The sequence below is a fragment of the Balaenoptera acutorostrata genome, chromosome 4, assembly GCF_949987535.1.
Source record: "Balaenoptera acutorostrata chromosome 4, mBalAcu1.1, whole genome shotgun sequence".
Classification (NCBI taxonomy): domain Eukaryota; kingdom Metazoa; phylum Chordata; class Mammalia; order Artiodactyla; family Balaenopteridae; genus Balaenoptera; species Balaenoptera acutorostrata.
In genome coordinates, this window is record NC_080067.1 from 50,324,844 (window position 1) to 50,333,295 (window position 8,452).

The following is an 8,452-nucleotide window of genomic DNA, read 5'->3' on the forward strand; positions in this document are numbered from 1 at the left end:
GCTACGTTTTTAAAACAAATTGTGACAGGCAATGAAAAGTGGATACTGTACAATAATGTGGAATGGAAGAGACCGTGGCGCAAGCGAATGAACCACCACCAACCACACCAAAGGCTGGTCTTCAACCAAAGAAGGTGATGTTGTGTATATGGTGGGATTGGAAGGGCGTCCTCTATTTTGAGCTCTTTCTGGAAAACCAAAATGCTTAATTCCAACAAGTACTGCTCCCAATTAGACCAACTGAAAGCAGTACTCGATGAAAAGCGTCCAGTATTAGTCAACAGAAAACACATAATCTTCCATCAGGATAATGCAAGACAGCATGTTTCTTTGATGATTAGGCAAAAATCTGTTACAGCTTGGCTGGGAAGTTCTGATTCATCCACCATATTCACCAGACATTGTACCTTCGGATCTCTAATAATTTAGGTCTTTACAAAGTTCTCTTAATGGAAAATATATCAATTCCCTGGAAGCAAAGGAAAAAAGGCACCTGGAACAGTTCTTTGTTCAAAAAGATAAAAAGTTTTGGGAAGATGGAATTATGAAGTTGCCTGAAAAATGGCAGAAAGTAGTGGAACAAAAGGGTGAATACTTTGTTCAATAAAGTTCTTGGTCAAAATGAAAAATGTGCCTTTTACCTTTACTTAGACACCGAAGGCACTTTTTGGCCAACCCAATAAATAGTTAAACTATGTCTTCAAGCACTTTTTTTTCTTCAAGAACCTTTAAATTTTGTTTTAACATGAATTTTTTTTCTTACACATGCCTATTTTATTACAGTAAACTTCCTGATACATCATCCTCTCATTCAATATTATTAAAATCCTGTGAAATCTGAGCTCTTATCTTTAACTGTTCTTCCTAAGTGACCCTCAGGCCACAAAGCTGAGAATCAAGAATCAAGCATTTTAAAAAAATCTTATGAATTTTGTTTAGTCCTAAAACAAACATACTATACTTACCCACATTTTATATTAAAAATGTGCAATTTGTCACACTTCTGTATACAACAAAAATGTTAAAAACTTCCCCAAAACATAATTTTTAATCTGACATGGTCAAAAGACATTGTAAAACTATGGTAAAAATGTTTGCAGCTCAGCCTCTGTTTGCCAGCAGAGGTTGCTCTTAGGTTAGTGATTACCTTGAGAGTACATGATATCAAGAATATTAAGCAGCTGAATGGAAGCTACATTATGATGTAATTATGCAGAAGTTAGATTTAAATTGAATAATAACTACTTGAGTGACTCTTACACGTGCGTTAATCTCCGTATCATCAGAAATTATGCTCTTTACAAAGATACCTCTGTAGCAGAGCAGAAAGCGACATTCGTGAAATGAAAACTGTTTATGGCTTGCCAGGAGCTAAGAATTGCTAATTTAGAAAATCAGAAAAAACTTGAGGCTAATCAAGATGGATTTATGAAATCATACACTTATTCTAATCATAGCATTTCTTTGGTTTGCTAAAAAAATGTGCAAACCTGTGCACATCTGTTTAAACAAATGTAAAAGTAGAGGTAATTGCACATATATGAGAAAAATATTTTGTTATAAATTTTAAATTTAAAAAATATTTACTTGGTGATAAGCAGAATGGATAAAACTAGCAGTGATGTGCAGCCTATTTCATTTTCTTACATAGATCCGTGAATGTGCCAAGTTCATTTCACAAAGAATAATTGTAGAGTTTGAATTCCCTTGTGGTAATTCCAACATATAAAATTAATTAAATCCAATACTTCATTAAAATGGTACTTTAAAAACCTATTTAATTAAAAAAAATTTTAAATGTCAGAGAACATTATGAAATAGAACTTTTATCTTCATTGTTAGGAATTTGAAGCTTTGAAGAAAGAAAAATTTCCAAGAGTAATATGATATTTATTTTGCATATATACATTTGAAACCAAGAAGCATATGAAATACCATTTTAAACCACTTTGTTAGTAATAATAGATTATCTGTAACAACACTCTATATTGGAGGTCAGCAAACTTTTCCTATAAAGAGCCAAATAATAAATAATTTAAGTTTTGTAGGCCATATGGTCTCTATAATAACTATTTAGACACACTGTAGCACAAAAGCAGCCATAGATTGTATGTAAAGGAATGAATGTGGCTTTGTTTCAATAAAACTTTATTTACAAAACAGCTGGTGGACCAGATCTGGTTTATGGACAGTAGTTTGCCAATCCCTGAGCAATATCATCATATTACAGAAAAAAAAACTAAATGATTTTTATCAATAAATTTTTATTTCAACTCCACTTCTCATTGTTTCATAATATCTGTTGGGGACATGACATTTTTTGTTCTACTTTACAGTATGTTACAATTAGATTAATGTGTTTCCATTATCAATATTTTTACACCTGATGCCATAGATTATACACTTTAAATATACAGTATATATATTTTTTCATTCCAGTGTTACTACCTTTTATAAGTAAAAATTATAAACAAAATTTAATTTTAAAATGTCACTCTTGGGAAAAATTTTCATATGTCCTATAGTTAAAGTTACTAGAAATTATATCCCTTGTTTTCTTTCTTTTCCTTTTTTTTTTTTTTTTTTGCAGAAATGTTTATTTTATCCCAGATTATGTTTGCTCATTTTTTGTTATTTTATGGTAATATATTAAAAATAATATATTGGTCATACATTTTTATATACAACATTTTTGTTGTATATAGAAGTGTGACAAATTGCACATTTTTAATATAAAATGTGGGTAAGTATAGTATGTTTGTTTTAGGACTAATATTGACTCATATTGGTTTTACATTAGACAGGCAATTTTAGAGTTTCAGTGTTAAGATATTCTGTAAGAATATGGATAAGTAAGGTATTTTAAACTCCTTCACCGAAGAGCTCAAATTCTATCTTTGTTATTTTATTTTATTTTAAAAATTACTATTGCTGTGATCATTTGGCTATTATAAGGAGAAATTTTGATTGAGCCATTCTCAGCATTGCTCATCCAATTGACAGGCCTGATGATAGTTGATCATATCAAATATTATTTAGAAGCCATAGTCCCAATAATGTCTAACCAGTAGTAATGGGAGTAATAATACAAATAATAACAATTGGAAACAACTGTATTTGACTTTATGATTGCCTGCTTGAGTACCTTGCAAAAGAAGAAAAAGAGTCTTAGAAAAATTTGCTTATTTGTTTAGTCAACCTACCAAAACTATTTATTGAGCTTTTTAGGCATATAGGCAGGAGCAAGTTATACAACTTGCTCAAAAAAGTGAGATGACAGAGTTGTGATTCACAATACAGCAGTCTGTGGCCGACTGCTTCTCAGTTGGGAAACCACATGGGTCTCATATGACTTTGCCTTGGTTCAGAAACATCTGACTTCTGAATTTATATACAAATCCTATTTGTTTGCTATTGTTATCACATCACTACTGATTTAAACATATAGCTGCTACGTTACCATATGCATTGGTATTAAAGATATAAACAACATACAAGTCTACATATACATTTTAAATACTTTTAAATATTGAAATATCTGAACACTATCTTCTAAAAAGATGTTTCTTAAATTTAATATATTTAAGGATATGTTTTAATGAATTCTTTAGAACCAACAAAATTAAAAGGTGATCTTCTACAGTATTTGTTACTAAGCCCTCTATATATCATGTAAGAATTTTTATATTTCTTGTAAAGAGTCATTGTTTATTTGGAATTTAATATATGTTAAAATACTTTTCTGTCACAAATATTAGCTCACAACAAAATTTTTAAACCTGAACTTTTAAACTAATTTCATGTTAATTTCAGTTAACCGTGGGTCTGAAAACCGTATAAATGTAACTTTTTAAATTCAAATTTAACTTTGAAAACTGCCCTTTGGTAAACTAAATGCATGCTTTCTTCAAACCCTTAAAATGATTACATAACTATCTTAAAATATTTTATTTGCTTAATATGTAAAAATATTTTCCTATGAGGTATTAATACTTTAATACTGACATTAAAATGAATGTTTTTCCATTAGGAAAAAAAGTGCTGTCATTCATGCATAGAGTGTTTTTGGACTTCCATTTCTTTAGTGGAGAAAACAATGTCACAAATAATTTAGAAGAAAATTTAGGTCACAATTGGCTTTTCTGCCAAGAAATGAAAAAAAATAAAATATTTAAATTTTAGCTTCCTGATATGCATTCAGGATATGCATAAAGGATATGCATATATTCAAATATAGGTAATTTTCATCTAAGAGCCCAAGAAATATGCATGTTAATATAAGACATTTTAAATACCATATCTTGATTTCATACTATGCATACTTAAGTACATGTGACTTGTTTCTGTTGAAATAAAGCATTAATTTTGGTCACATTCAAATGTTACCAAGAATATACATTGTATTTGGATCTATTGGAGCTGTCACTGGTTGTATGTTATCCTGGTTTATGGTAAGGGAGGGTAATATGGAATAAACTTGAGCCTAGACCTAAACTTCCTCCATGAATGAACATATTTACCTGTGTACTCTAGGATTAAGTCCATGCCTCCAGACAGTACTCGCTACTTAAAAGCCATCTGAAAATAAAAGTGGGTTTTGTATTTGGCTCCTCAGTTTATCCGCACAAAAATTTAGCACTACAATCACTTCAGTTAATCTGTAAAGTGTGTATATCCAAGCAATATGACTAGACCATCTTTCTAAACTAAGTCTTATATACAGTATTTTATTGAACTGTTAACTAGTGAGAAAATATTTAAAAATAAATAAAAGAGAGAGAAAGGAAAAAAGAGAGAGAGATAGAAATCAGTTATTAGATTTAAAAGTAAAATAGTTGGGGGAGATTAGGGCTTGGCAGCTGAAGATCTATCATATTCACACTTGCCATAATGTACTTTATTTTTATTTATTTTTTTAACATCTTTATTGGAGTATAATTGCTTTACAATGGTGTGCTAGTTTCTGCTGTAAAACAAAGTGAATCAGCTATATGTATACATATATCCCCATATCCCCTCCCTCTTGCATCTCCCTCCCACCCCCCCTACCCCACCCCTCTAGGGGGACACAAAGCACCCAGCTGATCAGCCTGTTCTATGCAGCTGCTTCCCACTAGCTATCTACTTTACATTTGGTAGTGTATATATGTCAATGCTACTCTCTCACTGCATCCCAGCTTACCCTTCCCCCTCCCCATGTCCTCAAGTCCATTGTCTACGTCTGCGTCTTTATTCCTGTCCTGCCCCTAGGTTCTTCGGAACCATTTTTTTTCTTTTTTTTTTTAGATTCCATATATATGTGTTAGCATATGGTATTTGATTTTCTCTTTCTGACTTATTTCACTCTGTATGACAGACTCTAGGTCCTTCCAACAATAACTCAATTTCATTTCTTTTTATGGCTGAGTAATATTCCATTGTATACACGTGCCACATCTTCTTTATTCATTCATCTGTCTATGGACACTTAGGTTGCTTGGATATCCTGGCTATTGTAAATAGAGCTGCAGTGAACATGTTGGTACATGACTCTTTTTGAATTATGGTTTTCTCAGGGTATATGCCCAGTAGTGGGATTGCTGGGTCGTATGGTAGTTCTATTTTTAGTTTTTTAAGGAACCTCCATGCTCTTCTCCATAGTGACTGTATCAGTTTACATTCCCACCAACAGTGCAAGAGGGTTCCCTTTTAAAAATATGGAACGCTTCACGAATTTGCATGTCATCCTTGCGCAGGGACCATGCTAATCTCTGTATTGTTCCAGTTTTAGTACATGTGCTGCCGAAGCAAGCACGCCATAATGTACTTTAAGTATAGGCCTTGACACAATAGATATGCAATGAATATTTGCTGAATAACAAATGATTGAACAGTATAGGATTTTGATCCTCCAAATCTTTATAGAAGGTTTCTTGTATTTTTTAAATAAACAAAGAAGAGTACATATTATATGCTGGCAGTTTTCTAAGCATTTTATGAAAATTAATTTATTTAATCTTCCTTAAAATTGTATTAGGTAGGTACCAATTTTATTCCTATTTTATGATAGAAAGATTGGTTAACTTGCCCAAGATCAAAGCTAGACAGACTCTGTGCAGGGTCTGTGCTCTTAATCACATCACTAATTCTACTTCACATAACTGATACTGAACTGTGTACCATCCAAATTTTATCAAAAGTCCAGCTGAGATTGTGAGTTTGTATGTGTGTTTATATATGTGTGGCAGGAAGGGAGGTGGTGCTAAAGAGATGTGGCCTCTTCCCATATCTCAATGCCAGCGTTCTCACCCTTTTTTCTTTCCTCTAACTTAACTGGAGTATGAACTACTTGGATTGGATTGTGCATACCAGAGAAAATACTCTCTTAGTGAGCATTTTAGTCTCAGGGGTGAAAAATGGTATAGTTAAAAATTGATCTCCCCCTATCAGTTTCTTCCCAGGTGAAGCATTCCTCTCTTTTATTCTTCTTTCTCCATTCCAATGCAAATCTATTTTCTGAAAATCAGTATTACGTTTATTACAAGGAGGTTGTTGGGATGCATCACATCACTTAGCATCTCCTAAAGAGAGATGTTCCTAAGTGCCAACACATCTATTGCTTTCCTCAAACAATTGAAATGCTTATATTCTGTAGACATTGTAAACTGAGAGGCAGATCATGTTCCATTTTTTGCTTTGACTACCATAATATGATATTTAAAAGTTGCAACTCTTTTTTTAAAAGTTTTTATAAATGTAATGACCTGCACAAATCTGGTCTAGTTTTCACCCAGTCTGCATTTTCCCTTAGCCCTAATGCTCAGCAATTTAACTGTAGATATTTTAAAGGCAGCCTTAATTTTTTAATGAAGCAGTGTAAAATAAATAAAATACGAAGGGTAAGAGAAAAAATATAGTAGTCAAAACAGTTGCTCAATGTCAAAAAATTGGAAATAGGATGCTTCTATAGGCAGGTGGTGGGGAATCCAGGGACAAGGCAATAACTGAATGTCTAAGTTAGCATGTTTCAGCTGACTCTTAAAAGAATGTAGTATGGGGCAAATTACCAAGACAAGCACTTATGGGTCAAGCACTCAGGTTTAAGAGCTAGTACATACACTAAGGAAAGTCTAGCTGAGAAACCCAAAAGTCATTCTTGATGACTCTCTCACCCTTAACCCTATTTTTCAGTTATCAAATCTAGCTGATCCTGTCTGGGAAACCTTCTCATATGCTTTTCTTTATGTTTATCTCCTGTGGCAACAGTCTCACCTGGAATACTGCAATGGCCTCATAGTTGGTTTCCTCTTCCTTCTTTTGTCTTCCTAATGAAATCTTCATATTTTGGCCAGAATTATCTTTTTAAAAATCACTGCCATAAATATGTCTCTACCATGTTTATATTCCTTCAGTGGCTCCCAGTTTCCGTTAAAATGAAATCTGGGGGCTGATTTGTCTTTTTGTTTTCCATTCCTTGCCACTCTTCTAGCTACTCGTTTCACACCACTTTCCCTTGTGATTCAGCCACACTCACCTGACTCAGGTTTCTAGAATAAGTCCTTTTCCTTCCTGCCTTAGAGCTATTGCACCTAGTGCTTCTCTCTCCCTTCTCCCCTCCCTTCCCCCTACTTACAATCTTCCTCCTGCCCTATGTCTGGTTAATTCTCTTTCATCTTTTGCATCTCCATCTCATAAGCCACTTCTGTAGTGATGAATTTTCCCTTGACCTCTCAGCCTGGGTCAGAGCCCTTGCTCTATGCTGTCAGTGCACGCTGTACTTCTGTGTGTGTCAGTAATGTCTATATTGCCAGTGCCTAGCAGTCTTGGGCAGGCAGTCATTCCTGTATAAATTGTTGTTTAATAAAAGAATGAGAGACTAGCAGCAATGATGATTTCATACTGATTTTCATTTAGTTGAACTAAACATCTTAAATTCTTCCCGGTTAAGGTCAGAAATGGTCTTGGTGGCAGAGTGAGGCTAAGCAAGTAACCAGGATTTTCATGATTCCAGAGCTATGGGGAGAAGAGACAAGGCCTGACAGATTGCTTCTATATTCAGATTAAGACTCTAATCAGCTAGTAGATTTTAGAGACAGGTACTCCATGATTCTGAACTATGATGTCAACATGCTTTCTTAGCTACCAGCATTCCAGTTAAAAGAACTTACACAGCTGATGTCTTTCATAGTGTACAAGTATAGGATTCTCCTGAAATCTTGGAGTGAAGTTTTGCTGTGAAATGTAGCAAAATTATTCCTGGGTGCCCTTTAAGTGAGAAAGAGACAGAGAGAGAGAATATGAATCTTGGTCACTGAGGATCCCAAGCAATCTTATGATGACCATTTTGTCTTCATTCCCATTACTTCATTTTGGAAGTTAATCTATGAAATGCTATGTGTTTTTTTGCACTTAAACTAGTGAGAAAAGATTCATCTTTAAATACCATTACTTACGGGTGTGTATGTTAATTTAT

At 33.6% G+C, this 8,452-nt stretch overlaps 1 non-coding gene across 1 annotated transcript; it reads right to left on the reverse strand.

The window, feature by feature from the left end:
• Positions 1-5,690: 5,690 nt before the first annotated feature.
• LOC114235924 (U6 spliceosomal RNA) lies at positions 5,691-5,794 on the reverse strand. Its single transcript, XR_003621994.1, has one exon. It is a non-coding gene; the product is annotated as a U6 spliceosomal RNA (small nuclear RNA).
• Between the last annotated feature and the right edge of the window lie 2,658 nt (positions 5,795-8,452).